We start from the raw sequence: 18238 nt of genomic DNA, 5'->3' as shown, positions 1-18238 counted from the left end.
AAGATATTAACAAGCTTTCTCCGACAACAACAAAAAAACTTTCAAAAATATGTAAGTTACTTTCATATACTGATAAAATGTCTTTACCCATCTCGAGATGGGAGACAGACTTGTCTATAGCACCGGAATCTGACTTTTGGATTCAAGTTTGTGAAAACGCATTTAAAATGACAATACACACAAATTTACAACTTATCCAATATAAAATTATTCACAGAACATACATTACTCAATATATGATGAAGAAAATGGGACTCTCAGACACCGACATTTGTCTCCAATGTTTACAAAACACTACAGACACTTATGTTCATGCTTTATGGTTATGAACTCCGGTTATGTATTTCTGGACTAAAGTCTTAGAAAAACTTTCCGCTATTTTGGACTGTAGGATACCTTTATCTCCAAACTTGTGTTTGCTAGGTGACCTAACAACAACTGACTTACCACATAAACAATTTCAATCTACACTTGTAGCCCTTACTATCGCTAAAAAAACAATTCTTGTTAACTGGAAAAATAAACAAACTCTGAATATCGACCAATGGTCTAACCTCCTCATAAATCACATTTTAATGGAAAAAATATCTGCCTCAAATAAAAACCAAATATCAAAATTTATAGAAACATGGTCTACGTATATAGAATTTTTTAACCTAATTCTGGTTACTTAATTCTGTCTGTTAGCGAGAGCCACTACATCGTGATAACTTACATTGCTGTTTCTGCATTTGGCAATTTATTATTATATTATATTATTAGTATGGGATTTTTTTTTAATGGGCTTTAGGTGAACTGATGAATACACGCACGCACATGCACATGCACATGCACATGCTCACCCACATACAAAAAAAAATAATAATATATATATATATATATGTATATATATGTATATATATTTAAAAAGAGAAAGGAAAAAAAACATTTTTTTTTAATTTTTTTTTTTTTTAAAGGAGAGCAATGATGATGTCAAATCGAATGAACAATACTGAGCTCTCCTGGAGAAAGTTTATTTAAAAAAAAAAAAAAAAAAAGCAATTATTATAATTTTTTGCATCTAAATAAAATCGTAAACAATATTTGAAACATGGGTTATGTAGTACTATAGTAACTACACTATCTGTGGCGGATAGCCGTATCGTAGTTTTGCGCAAAATATTTTGCTTCTTTATTCCCACGTTTAAGAAGCGGTGTTGTACTTGAATCACCCGCCATTGTCACTTCTCCTGTGTTCGTCTTTTTCATGTTTTTTTGTTAACTTAACATGCAAAGCCATGTTTTTTTCTGTAGATTGCAATAAAGTTAGAAAAAAAAGTGTTCATCTTCTTTGCCGATTCTTCTTCTACGCTTTCCATTAACTCCCTGTGGCTGCACTATAGCGCCACTCCAGACATGGCATATATACAAACCCAATTCCCAAAAAGTTGGAACACTGTACAAATTGTGAATAAAAACTGAATGCAATTATGTGGAAGTGCCAAGTTTTGATATTTTATTCAGAATAGAACATAGAGAACAAGTCAAAAGTTTAAACTGAGAATAGTTGTCATTTTAAGGGGAAACTATGTTGATTTTAAATTCCATGGTGTCAATGAATCTCCAAAAAGTTGGGACAAGGCCATTTTTACCACTGTGAGGCATCCCCCTTTTTCTTACAACAGTCTGCAAACGTCTGCGGATTGAGGAGACAAGTTTTTGAAGTTTAGAAATAGGAATGCTGTCCCATTTTTGTCTAACACGCGTCTCTAACTGTTCAACTGACTTGGGCTTTCTTTGTTGCACCTTCCCCTTTATGATGCGCCAAATGTGCTCTATAAGTGAAAGAAGTGGACTGCAAGCTGATCATTTCAATACATTTCCTATGCAGCCATGATGTAATTGGTGCTGTATGTCGTCTGGCATTATCGTGTTGAGAAATGCAAGATCTTCTCTGAAAGTGATGATACCTGGATGGGAGCATATGTTGTTCTTGAATCTGAATATACCTTTCTGCGTTGACGATGGCTTTCCAGATGTGGAAGCTGCGCCACACGTACTCATGCAACCCTTTACGTGGAAGTGCCAAATTGTAATATTTTATTCAGAATAGAACATAGAGAACAAGTCAAAAGTTTAAACTGAGAAAATGTATCATTTTAAGGGGAAAGAAACTATGATGATTTTAAATTCCATGATGTCAACGAATCTCAAAAAAGTTGGGACAAGGCCATTTTTACCACTGTGATTAGAGAGAGATTCTGTTATGATTGGAGACACGAAACATTTGTTTTTATGTGGAGGAAATTAAACTCTCAGGGTAGATTCGTTCACTGGGTGACACGTCGTTCTTACGCGTCAAACGTGAGAGCAGTTTTTTTTTAGGGCAGAATCAGTGGGTCGTTTGCTGAGTGATACATGGCGTCATTTAGCAATGAACGAATCACGAGTCACGTTTAGTAAAGTCCCTGCCCTACCCGCGAATGAATCACGAGTCACGTTTAGTAAAGTCCTTCCCGCGCCCGCCCACAGGCTGCGTCATTTGTTATTCTCTGATGATTCACGAGTGACAGAACAGGGCTGTTCCGCCCTTGGCCGGCACACTCGCGCCACAGTGAGCTTCACTGTACATTGGGAAAGGAACGAGTCAGCCCATGAAGTGATCCCATTCAGTGCATTCATTAAAAAGATCCACCCGTTTGTGTGAATCGTTCACGAATGACACGTAAAACGACAATGTAGTGACGTGACAACCGCTGCTTCCCAAAGCAGATAAAAAGCATACATCCCCTAAAAAATATATCCTAAAGAATACAAATCCATTAAAATACGAATTTCATCATAAGGTTTCCGAGACTTTCAAGGGTCAGATCCTCCGTCAGTTATCGAATTGTCTTTCGTATCCCTACACGACCTTCATTGTCCTGTGACTTCTTCGATTCGCACACATACACTGACTGACTGAGCGATCTGTTTTTTTTTCGCACCACTCCTCAAAGCAAATAACGCCCCTTGTGGCTTGCTTGGTGAAAAAAACTGCCGACGCTTGACACTTGCAGCCAATTAATGAAACGTTAGGCAGCATTCCCAGCGACTGACACACAAGTACCCAATCACGACACGGAGTCAGATATCGTAGTAAGCACCACCCAATCGAGAGCCCCTGCATGGTCGCCAGGGAAACCCCATGGCGTGGCTGTGTGTCAGTTTCGCTGTCTTGGACCCGCGGTCGATGCCGGCGAGGGGGGGGGGGGGATGGGCGCCTCGCGAATGCAAAGATCCAAGGAAGAATCAGAGCCCAGTTACATATACAGCAGTACCCCCAATAAAAAATATAGCATTTGCAAATACACGGTACTTTTAAATAAATAGATTAATTCGCATGGAATATACCGGAGACACCCAATGGAAGCAGTGCACTTGGAAAGAACAGGAGATTTAACTTTCCCTTTATTTGTGGAAGACGCAGAGAAGTTTGTTTCCCACCACCGCAGAGCGAGCTAATTCTGAAGGGAAAGGATACAGGAGACACCGCGGCCGACGGACAGGCCTATTGGTTTGATTGGATTTGATGTTGGGCTATTCCAAGGAATTTTATAAATTTGCCTCCTTTGTGCAAGTTTACTATGCATCTTTAGGTGAGTAAATGATACTATGCTCATAACGTTATAATCAATCGTGCGGGAGTGATAGTACAGCAGACATGTTATCACGATAACCAGTCTTCTTGAAACAGCTAAAAAGCTAAGTAACATAGCGAGCTAACTATTTAGCATCCACTTAAGTTCATCAGAAGTAGTTGTTTAGCGTCCACTGATTTCACTATATTATGATTGCGCGGGTGACCTGAATGTCCCTCAAACCTTAGTCTATCAAATAGGGCTTCTACTGGTTTGTGACTCGACTTAATGGCTTCGTTATGAGCTCCTCGTGTTGTTGTTGTTGTTTTTTTTAAATAGCGATCTTGTTAAGACACAGTACGTTCTACTAGCATGTTTTCCAACACACACACACACACACACACACACACATATATATATATATATATATATATATATATATATATATATATATTAAAAATATTACATTTTAATTGGAAGCTTTGGTCCAGCAAGCATGAGTCCACTACGCTTAGTTAATTAATTTAAGAAATTGTAATTGTCCCCAAGGGTAATTTATCCCAAATTAAACGTATGTCATTCGTTGTGGTAAATATTAAGATAATAAAAAAAAACATTAGATTTAAGCTATAATGTGCCAATGTTACGTTGTCTATTTGTACATAAACCTCAGATTCAGTATCGTAGAATTTTTTAGATCCTAAACATTTAGATTAATCATTATGGCAGCAAAGCGACGAGGGCCCAGTCCAGTTTTCTCTTCCACATCCTCGATGCAGTTAGCATGTATGTTGCTCGTGTTAGCTAAAGCAACTAACTAGCTGCTGTTGTAGTTGATGCTAGCTCATGTTATTGCATTGACATTGTGATTCTAGCTAACCTTTTGGGTGATTAAAAGCTATTATTGTTGTGATTTTACGACACATATTTTTTGTACGTTTTCTGTATTTTGATAATACGTCTTTGGCAACATTCCTAACTTTGGTCAGGCGTGTGAATCCGACTCAAAGCTCGGTTGTTGTTTTTCTTTTCCGTCCTGTATTTGCACCCCCCGCGTGTGGGCAGTCTACTGAACTGATCCGCTTGGTTTGTGACTTGCTGTTCTCCCCCACCTACCAACCCCCAGCCTTGGTGGCGGTTAAGAGAACTGGGTGGTATTTTACAGGGGGGCTCTTGTTTCCTGTTTTAGACACCGTTTTGTTTTAATACCCAAGTGCAAGCAACGCCGCAGAATTTAAAAGTTTATAATCAGGCTTTGCCAAGGTAAAATCTGATGGACAATTATTGTCTTGCTATCATTAGAATCATGTTTTCATCAAAGAAGTGTTCAGATGATTTATTTCCTGTGATAGAATTGGAACGTGCTGTATACTATTTACAGTACAAAATGTCCTAATATGTATGGGGAAGAAAATGCAATTGCCCCAGTTCAACTTAATTGTCAGCGGTTTTATATTAAAACCAGGGATGAGATTTTTCCGCTAATTCGCGGAATTCCGCTTTTTTTATCTCCAAAAATAAAAATTTAAAATTTCCGATTTTTTAAGTGGTAAAAAATCCTATTTCGTCTCTACAGCATTCCATTTTAGTGTTTCCGTAACTGAAATGAAACGGATCATGCGATTGGCTGAAGTCTCCGTGTTGACCAATAAACGCGCTTGTTATAAAGGCATAGGAGTATGCCATTGTTCATTTCTCACACGTTTTTGCCAGGTGTTTAATGAAAGATGTCCGTGATCGAACGCAAGCTCCGCGAGTTAAGGAAATTGACAAGATCGTAAAAAAACAAGTTTCGATGGGACTGGTTAGAGAAGGATATATCTACAAATGTTGGAAAGAAGACTGTGACGAATTTGTTCAGTGACTTTATTCGGAAGATCGATCGTGCTGGGAAAGCGCTTTGCATTTGGTGCCATGATAGCATTGACTATGGTGGGAGAGGTTTCAAAGCTCTTGAAAGTCACGCAAAGAGCAAAAAACACGTGAAAGAACTCCAGTCAAGTACTGCAAAATGAACAGAACTTGCTGTGAAACAGGACACCCAAATGAGCAAGGCTGCCTCAAGAAGAACCATCAAAGCTGCACAGAAGCAGGCTAGAAAGACCCATTCTAAAGCAATGAAGTCTAGGAGGAAGTAGTGTTTGTGTCATGTGAATGGATTGAGCTCAAGAATGAACACTTGTATATTCCTGTAAATATGTTTAATGTTTTAATGTGTAGAAAATAGAAAACAATATTTGTGATATTAAGTGATGTTATAATTCATTTAGAATGTGACAGAAAATATAAATTTCAGAACTTTGAATGAATTTCGTGTTTCTGCATGGCCAGTGATTTAGTAGTTCATTGTGTATGCACATGACTTCGACAGATAACATCTGCTATAACAAAGACATTTGTGGTATGTTCTAATATGAGTTACTTTTCATTTGGTCATGATACAATTATTTGTTCATGAAATTTGAACTCTTCAACATTATTTATGTGTTAACTTAGTAACCACATTAGTTAGATATGATGATATTCTCAGTGATAGTTTTTAAAAGCAAAGGCAGTCCAATGTTTTTGAATGTGACTGATTTTGAGTTGACTAAAACTGCCATGGGATAGTTCAATATACATTGAAAATTTATGCTGTTGTTTTGTCTATTTCTTTGTCATGTGAGAGCAATGAAAGTACTTAAAAACACGGAAAACCCATGAGCTACGCCCCTCTTGTCCCCCCACCAGGGCACAGCCCTGGACCTAGCTGGGTGCCAGCGGCCCCCAGACCCCCGGCTAAATTTTCAGATAATTTCACTTTGGTCAAATCACATCCCTGTAAAACACAATTGCTTTCCTAAATGGCTCTGTGGCTGTGCAGTGGTGAATCCTGGTAATAGCAAATGAAGAATTCATGTTTTTGTTCATGTACTACATCAGAGGTGGGGATCGTGGGTCGGAGTCCTGCAGGTTTTGCATGTTGCCTTTCTCCAACACAGCTGATACATGATAGGCTCATCAGCAAGCTATGCATAAGCCTGATAACGATCCTGTTGATTGGAATCAGATTGTGTTGGAAGTGAAAAACCTCTAAAACCTGCAGGATTTAGGAGAATTATCAGTAGTCAGGTTTCCATCCAATTGTTTCGAATTTTTATGAAAATGTGCAAAACAGGCATGCGACTTATGCCTGTTTCCATCTGTTCTTCTTTTGCGAATATTGTGAGAGGAAGGTATACACCATAGAGATGTGATCCACCAGTAATTTAAAAGAAGACTTTAAAGAATTTAAAAGAATTCTTGATAAACCGTAGCGTTTCTTTGCTATTTTCCATCAAAAATAGCATTAATACTCGCTTCTTTAATTAATTCCAAAAAGATTTGACCAACAATGACTTGTGACTTCACTCTGACTTGAGCCCCTTGACTTGAAAAGACTTGCTTTTTCTACTAAAACAAAAATATTAAAATGTATGTTAACGAGTAAGTTCCTCTCGGTGTGTGCAAGCTGGGCTGACAGCGCCGTCATTCAGACAAGTCAGGAAAGGCGCAAACACACCCCACCTATGCTAAAGCAAGCTTCAAAATAAAGCTGACCAAATAATACATTGACACCAATGCAACTGCCTTGGTGGATTTTACTTTGAAGTCTACCTGCATGGTGGCGTGAACGCCAGCTTGACTACTTCCCTTTGACATTTTGGCTTGCATTATCAACGTTTTTATTGAAATTACATATTTTCTACCACCATTATCATAATGCCATCCCGAAAAGATATTAAATAACGAATTTAGGACGAAGAAACTGAAAGTAAATTACACCGTCATTGCACGATACGGTACAAGTCTCCGGCGTTCGTGGCTAGTAGCTAACTGTTAGCGTTAGCATCGAGTGCCTGGCTAGCAACAGTAGTTTGACAGCTGTTGCTTGACTCGCTTGCTTTTCGTATTGAGGACCTATACTACTTTGCAATCCACTTTCCCTGTTTAAACGACGGGAATGTGCCTTAAATTGCACTTAGATTTATTTTTCATTATTAAAAATAAAGAAATAGAACTTTGCCTTCATTAATAGTTATTTTATAAAGCACTAGCTTCAAAACAAAACAAAAAACATTCAAAATGTCCAATATGGCCATTTGGATTTTCGGAACGCAACTTCAAGTGCATTACAAGTACAATATAACATAAGGCAGGATACCGTCAACTTGTTATTTTATACATGGACCATGTATAAAATAATTATGTATCTTGCCTTATATTGCACTTAAAGTTGTCTTCCTAAATCCTAACGGCCATATTAGACCTTTTGAATGTGTGTATATATATATATATATATATATATATATATATATATATATATATATATATATATATATATAATTTTTTTTTTAATGTAATGGGCAAAAGCAGTTTATATAATAAAATAATACAAAGTTCTATTTATCCGATTTCATTTTTGTTGTTGTTTTAAAAAACAATCCGGTCCGTGACTTTTGTGATCAGTTGCACCACAAGTTATTTGGGTACAAAAACTATGAAGTGATCAACAAAAAATGAATTGCAGTATGTCCAATATTAGATCACTGATGGAGAGGCAACAACTTCAAACTTCGTTCAACATCTGAAGTTGCACAAAGAACGGTAAGTAAGCTAATTAATGTCAGTTGTTTATTATCTAATTATTGTTGCTATCTGCATCGTTAATGAGACTGTCAACTCACTGGTAACACATTGCAAACACAGAATTCTGTTTCACCATTCTGGGTTCACTCTCTGAGTCCCTGACTCCTACTCGGATGCTCACTCCAAATAATAACATCTATGATGTTGTTAAAATGACTCGAAATGACTTGAAACTCAGTGTAGGACTTGTGAATTGCTTGAGACTTGTCAGTCTTGACTCGGGACTTGACTCGGGACTTGAGGGCAAAGACTTGAGACTCACTTGTAACTTGCAAAGCAATGACTTACATGTGACGTAATATCAGGTCAAAACGTACGACGTGTATCCGGTCTTGCCAGTGGTTATTCGCAAAACCTGTTTCCATAGCCAAAATTTGCAGTTTTCTTTATTCAGTACACTTCAAAATCCATCCCTTCTAAGCATAAATAAATTTTTTGCGAATTTTGGGCATTTCCATTCAGTTTTATTTTCACATTTCTTGAAAATTCGAATAAAAATGGGTGGATGGAAACAACAACTAATGAAGTATTTTTCCACTGATTTCACTTAACACTGTTTATTTTTCCGTGACTGGCAAATGGGCGCCTAGTGTTATTTTGCGGTGAATCGTGCAAGAACTACAAGTACAAATTCTGCGCCAGTGATTGTGTACCAGCTCATGGTGTAGTGGATAAACCGCTTTATTTATATCTATTTCATACTGATAGCCACTTTATTCCTTCACGCCACGGGTCCAAATACTGCTCTCTACTAGAAATTTCGGCCACCGAAAAATTTCGAACAAAAATGGCAAAAAAAACATTTTCAGTTCATGATTACTACCTTGGCACAGTTCAAACTTTAGTTACTATAATCAAGTAAATACACTAAAGTGTTTCCCACAGAAATTTACTTGGGTGGGTGGACTCCAGCGGTGGGGATAGGAGGGGAGTTGGATAAGAGGTGGGTTTCAGTCCTGTTACTACGTCTCCTCTAGCCTCACGATTCACAAGTGAGTGACTGTGCACTAACGTTACATGTGGTATATCTTGTCGCGGCATGTTTTTTTTTCTTTTTAAAGAAAATTTCTTGGGTGGTGGCCAATTTACTTGAGTGGCCCACCCAAGTATTAACATGGTGTGGGAAACACTGCACTTACCATGTATGCCAACTTGAACTTCCTTAAAATATTAGGACCAAACTCACAATATTAAACTTTGGGATTATATTAATGCCTGAAGCGTTGCTACATTCAAATGCATATATAAAAGTTTCCGACGGTAATATCATCCAAAATATAGTGAGTTTTGTTCTAAGGCCAACCCTAAGGGCATTGATAAAACTAACATTTATCTGTCAACATTCCATGTGGCGATACTCAGGTAGAAAGCCATGCTAATAAATACTAGCTATATGCTATTGAAACACCCATACACGTGCACGTGTGGTACAGGCAGAGATGGGAAAAGTACTGACATTCTCTACTTGAGTAAAAGTACAATTACTTGTGTAAAAAAAAAAAAAAACTGGTCAAAGTACTCACTCAAATAATTACTCAAGTAAAAGTAAAAAAGTACAGGCTCTGAAATGTATTTGACGAGTAGAAGTAAAAAGTATTTTTACCGGATGTTTCCTCATACGTCCATTTGAAAGAGATTAACTAATGGAGCAAAAATGTGGGTATACATTGGCCAGTTGACTCTCTGACTTGCCCTACGTCAAGTCCTCAGTGTTTAGTATCACTCACTCATGTTGCTGGTCCACTCTTCACTGACACGATTGAACCTTCTTTCATATTGTTGACTGGCAGCCTGCAACATTCTTCTTATCAAGTTCAAATTATCCTCTGTTGTAGCGTCGTGTATTGCCCTGATATTTACGGGTTGTTCTAATCTAATCTGTTCACATTCGTGTTGAATGATCACATTATAGTGTATTTAGACTTTTTTTGGTTGCCATGTCCATTTATATAAATCATTTGTGAAATGACGTTAGAGGCGGGGAATTCCGGATTATTTTGAGGCAGGCAAAACATTTCCAAGATATGGGCTGTGTCCGAATGTCCACCCTTATACCCAACCCCTCATTCACTACATAGCCGCCTAATATATAGTGTCTTCATTCTGTTTGGCGACTCGGACAGCCAAGCTCACTACTTGCTCCTCGTCGTTTATCACGTGACCACCGTACTTATGATGCAACAGCGAATAAATCTCAGACTATTTATTGTTAATAAAAATGCTTTAAAGCTGTATTTTATTTCCTTTGCTGTACATATTTTCACCTAAAACAACTTATTTCCGTAGTAACTATCTAGTTATAGTATTGCTTTTATTCTCGCACTTGCGCTGTCACTCGCGCCATTCTTTTTTCATACTCGCAATTCATTGTGGTCTATAGCAACCCGGTTGACTGAGCATCGATGTTCACTACTTTTCAGAGTGCATTGTGGGCAATTTTGAGTGCCCTACATTTTCGCTCCCTGGATATTCGAACCCCTCTACAAAATGGCGTGACCCCGTAGTAGGGCACTATATACTGGGTGGACATTCAGAGACAGCCCTAGACTCCCAAATTGTCAAGAAATGTATTGTGCAAAAAAATAATAAAATACAGTATTCCACTTTTAACTCTTTGAATGCCAACCATTTTCAGAAAAGAGAACATGTGGGTGCCAGCTGATTTAGAGCATTTTGACTGATCTTTCAAGGGCCACAGAAAGTTTTGTGTTTGGACTATGGAAACACAAAACTACCAAATGAAAGATTGAACTCTCATTTTTCATCAGAAAAAAAAAAGTTTGTTTCTACTTTATTCAGTTTTTCAGTAATCAACAATAGAAAATAGGTTAGTTTCACCCAAATGCTCTGTTTTGGACCAAAATACATAGAAATCAAGCTTTTTGTGAAACAATATTATTTCATGCACTCTAGTGAATTTGGCCCTCCCCCCATGAATGATGCCACAAACACATCAACGGTGCTTTACTTCTATAAAACAATACCACAACAATGAAAAAGTGTTTTTTGATAGCAAAATAAGTACATTTTCATTCAACAGTGGAACAATTTGACAATACAATTTGGCAAACTATTTACAAATGTGTGCAACCGTGCATGTGTGGTGTGTGTATGTGTTAGTATTTACAATTGTGTGGATGTTTCAACTACACAATTTTTCTTTTTGTGTGGTATATTGTGTAACACTCCCCTGCGTGCAAGGGGACGCAGCAGGATTTGCACCACAGATTAGTTTCACTGCGCATTGCTCCTTCGCGTGCAGACCCTACATTTTCTTGCCAGCCTTTTTTTTCTGGGGAGTAACAGGTATGTACTGCAGTGTGTGTTTGGCCATGTTGCTATCAAGTCATAATACGGTGACCTGGTGTTACGTCTGGCTTCCTCATGCCCTTCAGTTCCTATACCTGCAACAACTTGCTCCTCCTCCTCCTTGTCTTGTGGTAACAGCCACCATCTCACCACCTGTCGGATAAACTCCAAAAAGTGTTGGCACTTCCCAGGATTTTTTGTTTTGTGCAAAATATATGCATTGAACATGCATATTTGAAATAGATAGGCAACACATTTTTTGTCTCATTTCAATGTTTTCCGCGTGAATGGGTGGTAAGAGATGTTCTGATCCATCTTATCCACTCCATTCATGGTGGCATTGTAGTCCAGAACCAGTGTCTTCTCCGTGATCAGACTGTACCCACTCCTCCGATGAATATGCATTGGACTCAGGGTACTCTTCATTGTCCGATTAAACGTCCGCCTGTGCAGAAGTGCTCGGTTGTGCACCACGTTTTCCGGCGTTAGCATCGCTAGCTGGTGAGGCTTTACGACGTTGTCAAAGCCGCCACGTCAACGCTTCAACTTCGGCGTCAACCTCGGAGTCACCATCATCATCATCATCATCATCAATGTGCTCTTTAGCACTGGTCTATGCTTTTCGTCTTTGAAAAAAATGCTCAAGCGTGAGCTGCTTGCAACCGGTCACCATTTTCGCTTCCTCAGCCATTCTCCCCTCAACACTCTAGCTCCACCTCACTTCTTCTACTACTGACTCCTACCCTATCTTGTCTAAAAAGGAGTCATAGCTGCCATTTTGTGCCCATAAATAGTCATTATACTAACTCGATCTGATTGATATTTTGAGTACAGCTGGCCAAGGCTTTCCTCCACCCGTTTCCATTAAAAAACATAGTTAACGTCTTTTACCGTTTTTGGCGGCACTCATTTGGATTTTACTAAACGTTATTAAACGTTTTTGGTGGTCAAAGAGTTAAAGGGTTAATATATCTAAAAAATAGTACACCTATGCTCTTTGTAAGTGCAGTTTCTCATAGACATTGCCAGAATACATTGATATAGCAATTTACAGGCCTATACCTACCTACCTTAAAACAAAAGATGCAGGTCTCCAAATACAGTATGGTCTAAAATTTAGTGTGTGATTCCTGGTTCCCAAAAGTGGGCGTGACACTCAAACTTTGATATGTTTATACAATATATTTGATGTAACTCGTAAACTTCGGATTTCTTTTGACATCATAAGCAGTGTTTCCCACAGATTTGAAATCTACTTGGGTTGGTGGACTCCGTTGAAGGGGGTGGCATTTTGCACTTCATATCGTGCATTCAGTTTAGCAATCTGTACCCACAGTATAGCAATCTGTACCCACAGGTTAGTAATCTGTACCCACAGGTTAGTAAACTGTACCTACAGTTTAGTAATCTGTTCACACAGTTTACTAATCTGTAGCCACAGTTTAGCACGTCAACAACAAACAAAGAAGAACACTCGAATATATAGATACAAGTTTGATTTATTTGACGAGAAATGAGAGCAGGTTAAAATCAATGTTTTTTAAAATTGTAGTCAACGAGGAAACCAGCATCTTCACCAATACAAAACTGTGAAAACATTGCCATCTTCAGGCCAGAAAATGCAATTGCGGTTTAGGTTTTGATAATATAGGCTGATAGACGGGAGCGCAACGGCAGAGCCAACTTCACCGTCGCTGCACATTTAAGTAATCCATCGTTTGTAGAATACATAACTAATCCTCACATAAAATTTACCATTTTCTCCCACCAGACGAAGCGCTTGTGGAAGCTAAATTAAATACTGTGTATAGGTTTGCCGATATTAGAGGATCTATGGCGAGAGCCGGAGTGCTTCACGGCTCGTGTGCACTACACATTACATGGATACCGTTTAACAGCTCTCTGTGCTAAAATTGACATGAAGTGAATAAAATAAGAAATACAAGGTGATTCTTTGAGTATACCACACCGACCAAAACCGATTGGTCAGGACAGGAATATCTGCGGCAGCCAGCACACTGTCAAATTGTGACATTGATTTTAGCTCACGCAACAAGCTACTAATGCAAACATGTAATGTGTAGTGTACACGAGCCGTGGTACATATTCGAGTGTTCTTCTTTGTTTCATATTGACATGCTAAACTGTGGCTGCAGATTAGTAAACTGTTGGAACGGATTACTAAACTGTGGGTACAGATTACTAACCTGTGGAAACAGATTGCTAAACTGTGCGTGCAGATTGCTTAACTGTGGGTACAGATTACTAAACTGTGGGTACATATTACTAAACTGGGGACAGATTACTAAACTGTGGGAACAGATTAGTAAACTGTGGGTACAGATGAGTAAACTGTGGCAATAGATTAGTAAACTGTGGGTACAGATTAGCAAAAAAATAAATAAATCATACCCTGGCGCCAGAGGGTTTCCGTATATTTGCTTTGATAGAACATGTTAAAGGGTTTTTAGATCTTAGAAAATAAACAACTTTGTTTTAAAATTCTGACATAGAGTGCGTGGTGCCCCCAGGCTCAGCATTATGTCTTATAAAAATGAAATGATGAAAATAAATATCTTATTTAAATTTACTGCAGTAAATAAGTTTCCCAAAAATAAATATAACTGTAATGTCCAATGTTTATTTTCACTTATCTTTGTTTTAAAGTTCTAAAACAAAAAGTGTATCTTCAACGCAGCTACTCGCTATCTTAGAAATGAATGTTTGCATGGCTGTTTTCTCTATTTTGCTTTTTGTGGTGTTCCGTCATTCTTGTGTGTCCAATATGCCACTGCAGTCTTCACTATACTGGTTTTCTGTGGTAGTGGAACAGCTATGAGTGACTTTCACTTGGAGTGCTTTGCCATCAGCTTATTCACCAGCTATAATGTGGCTTACACACACAGACACATACAGGAACGCACATGCACTCGCCCACTGCCTCCATTTATCAATATTTCCTAACCGTTAGCCCGCATACTAATATCCGCTAGCTATCTATGACCATATCGAACGTTGGGTTGAGCTATTCTCGTGACGTGATTACTTATAAAGTCAATACAGTTTGCTTTGATAGGGGAGAATTTCTACTGGAGCAAAATGGATTCACATAGTGTCCTATGCAGATAAATGTGAAGCCATGTAGCTGGTAAATTAACAGTATGGACGTGTTGAACCAAGACAGTAATAGTATATAGCATTATTTTTTAGAAACCACCTGAATGTACGGAGCCCTTAAAGTGACATGGGAGGGAATAAAAAAAAAAGTTTCTTATTCGGACGAGAAACTTTCTTGTTAGGACTAGAACGTTTCTTGTCCTAAAAATAAATATTTCTTGTCTTAACAAGAAACTTTCTCGTTGGGACGAGAAACGTTCTCATTAGGCCGAGAAACCAGTATGTGTGTGTGGGAGACCTGAAGTCTTGCAGTCTGCTGCGGCGCAAGAAAGATACCACTTTGGATCGCGTGGTTAACTTCATTCATGAACTTTTACAAACATCTGGGCAGCTCTGTAGGTACAGATGGGTGTAGGCCTTTTTACTAAATGCGAGGAGAATAGATTACACGTCAAAAAAGAACAGGTGCGCCGTGTTGCCCTAACAAAGAGACGACTCCATCCATCGCAGAAACCATTTCGCGAAAGGACCCAATTACATTTGGCATTTTGACTCTTACGACTAACTAAAACTATTTGGCAAATGTATTAACGGCTGCATTGACGGGTTTAACAGGTGTTGGCCAATGTATTTATACCTCTGAAAAAAATTGTATCCCCTGCCGCGGGAGCGCACATCCAATGACGTCACACTACTACGCCTGATTACTATGGCCCGTCTTTTCATTCAAAGCCACGAACCACATAAATTTCAGATATAGCCTAAATGATTTCATCACAAAAATTTGGTGATATAACTATTGCAAATGGGCATAGCTTTCCACCTATTTCGGTGGAGTCATGAGTAGTCACCCCCTCACGCTTTTGCTTTGTGTGAGATGAAAAGGAGAGATGAAAAAAGAGTAGTCTTTCACTCATGCGTGTTGATTCTACAAAAATAGAATGGAACAGATTATGATGGAACATTTGATCACATTTCGTTAACTCTTTGACTGCCAAAAACGTTAAATAACGTTTAGTAAAATCCTACGGAGGAGCGCCAAAGACGTTAACTCTTTGACTGCCAGACGTTTTCAGAAAAGGGATGCCGTCAGTGCCAGCCGATTTAAGCATTTTGACTGATCTTTCAAGGTCCACAGAAAATTTTGTGTTTGGACTATGGAAACACACATACTACCAAACGAAAGAGTGAACTCTCATCTTTTATCAGAAAAAAGTTTGTTTCTACCTTATGCCGTTTTTCAGCAATCCACAATAGAAAATAGGTTAGTTTCACCGAAATGCTCTGTTTTGAAACAAAAAACGGAGAAAACAAGCTTTTTGTGAAACGATGTTATTTCATGCACTCTAGTGAATTTTACACTTCTTTTTGTCCATGAATGATGCCACAAACACCTAAATAGTGCTTTACTTCTATAAAACACTACCACCAACAATGAAAAAGTCTTTTTTGATAGCAAAATAACAGTTTATTTACATAGAACAGTGTAACAATTTGTGCAACTGTGCATGTGTGACTATTTACAATTGTGTGGAGTTTGAACTACGTAATTTTTCTTTTTGTGTGGTATACAGTGTAACACTCCCCTGGGTGCAAGGGGACGCAGCAGGATTTGCACCACAGGTTTGTTTCACTGCGAATGCCCTTTCGCGTGCAGACCCTACACTTTCTTGCTGGCTTTTTTTTCTTTCGGGGAGTAGTAGGAATGTATTGCAGTGTGTGTTTGGCCATGTTGCCATCAAGTCGGCTTTCAGGATCATTATACGGTGACCTGGTGTTTTGTCTGGCTTCCTCATGTCCTTCCGTTCCAACTTCCTCCTCCTCCTGATCTTGTGGCAACAGCCACCCTCTCACCACCTGCTGGATAAACTCCAAAAAGTGTTGACACGTCCCAGGATGTTTAGCTTTGTGCAAGATGTATGCATTGAACATGCATATCTGAAAAAGATATGCAACAAACTTTTTGTGCCATTTCAAAGTTTTCCGCGTGAATGGGTGGTAAGAGATGTTTTGATCCATCTTGTCCACTCCATTCATCGTGGAATTGTAGTCCAGAACACACACGGGTTTTTGGAAAGGCACTCTTTTTTTTTTGTGCCTTCCGCCACACCTCCACTGTCCGCATTTCATCTTTGTGAAAAGTAGTCACCATCCTCAACAAACGTTTGTCCTGCCATGCCACAATCCAAACTTTTGTGTTGTGCCTTATCAGTTCCCCCCCCACCCCAAGGCCAGTGTTTGTTAGGCACGTGATCTCACTAGGTTCACCCCTGTTTTTCCTCAGCTGGCCAAGGCTTTCCTCCACCCGTTTCCAATAAAAAATAAAAAATTGGTGAACGTCTTTTAACGTCCTTGGCGGCCCTCTGTAGGTTTTTACTAAACGTCATTTAACGTTTTTGGCAGCAAAAGAGTTAAAAGACGTTCACCAAGTTTTTTTTTTTTTTTTGGAAACAGGTGGAGGAAAGCCTTGGCCAGCTGTGATGAAAGTGTCAAGCAGATCTAGTTAGTATAATGCCTATTTTTGGCCCCTAGATGGCAGCGATGACTCTCTTTGGACAAGATTGGGTAGGCGTCAGTAGAAGATGTGAGGCGGAGCTAGAGTGTTGAGGGGACAATGGTTGAGGAAGCCATAATGGCGACCGGTTGCAAGCAGCTCACGCTTGAGCATTTTTTTCAAAGACGAAAAGCATTGACCAATGCTGAAGAGCACATTGATGACGATGATGATGATGATGGTGACTCCGAGGTAGACGCCGAAGTTGGAAGCGTTGACGCGGCGGCTATGATCACGTCATAAAGCCTCACCAGCTAGCGATGCTAACGCCGGAAAACGCGGAGCACAACCGGGCACTTCTGCTCAGGCGGAGGTTCAATCGGACGACGAAGAGTGCCCCGAGTCCAATGCATATCCATCGGAGGAGTGTGTACAGTCTGATCATGGAGAAGACACTGGTTATGGACTACGATGCCACCATGAATGGAGCGGATAAGATGGATCAGAACATCTCTTACCACCCGGTATAGGAACAGAAGGACATGAGGAAGCCAGACGTAACACCACCGTAACGTCACCGTATCATGATCCTGAGAGTAGACTTATGGCAACATGGCCAAACACACACTGCAGTATATACTTGCTATTCCCCGGGAAAAAAGGACCTCAAGAAAGTGTATCGTCTGCACGCGAAGGAGCCATCGCAGTGAAACTAAGAGTGTTACAAAAAGAAAAACTGTATTTGAAACATCCACACAATTGTAAATAGTACCATGGTTGCACACATTTGTAAATAGTTTGCCAAATTGTTTTGTCAAATTGTTACACTGTTGAATGTAAATAAACGTATTTTGCTATCAAAAAACACTTTTTCATTGTTGGTGGTATGTTTTACAGAAGTAAAGCACTGTTTAGGTTTTGTGGCATCATTCATGGGAAAAAAAAGGTGTCAAATTCACTAGAGTGCATGAAATATTGTTTCACAAAAAGCTTGATTTGTCCGTATTTTGTTTCAAAACAGAGCATTTGGGTGAAACTAACCATTTTCTAT

General features: G+C 39.0%; 1 protein-coding gene across 12 annotated transcripts in view; it reads left to right on the top strand.

The window, feature by feature from the left end:
- The first annotated feature begins 3222 nt into the window (after positions 1-3222).
- The window catches only part of setd5 (SET domain containing 5), a 75254-nt gene continuing 60238 nt past the window's right edge, over positions 3223-18238 (top strand). For all 12 annotated transcript variants that reach the window (XM_077572569.1, XM_077572568.1, XM_077572567.1 and 9 more), the window contains exon 1: positions 3223-3617. The gene's annotated coding sequence lies outside the window, so the exon portion shown is untranslated. The remainder of the gene's footprint in view (positions 3618-18238) is intronic.

The sequence above is a fragment of the Vanacampus margaritifer genome, chromosome 8, assembly GCF_051991255.1.
Source record: "Vanacampus margaritifer isolate UIUO_Vmar chromosome 8, RoL_Vmar_1.0, whole genome shotgun sequence".
NCBI lineage: Eukaryota > Metazoa > Chordata > Actinopteri > Syngnathiformes > Syngnathidae > Vanacampus > Vanacampus margaritifer.
Note: the sequence above shows the minus strand (reverse complement) of the source record. Positions and strands in the feature narration are given on the sequence as shown.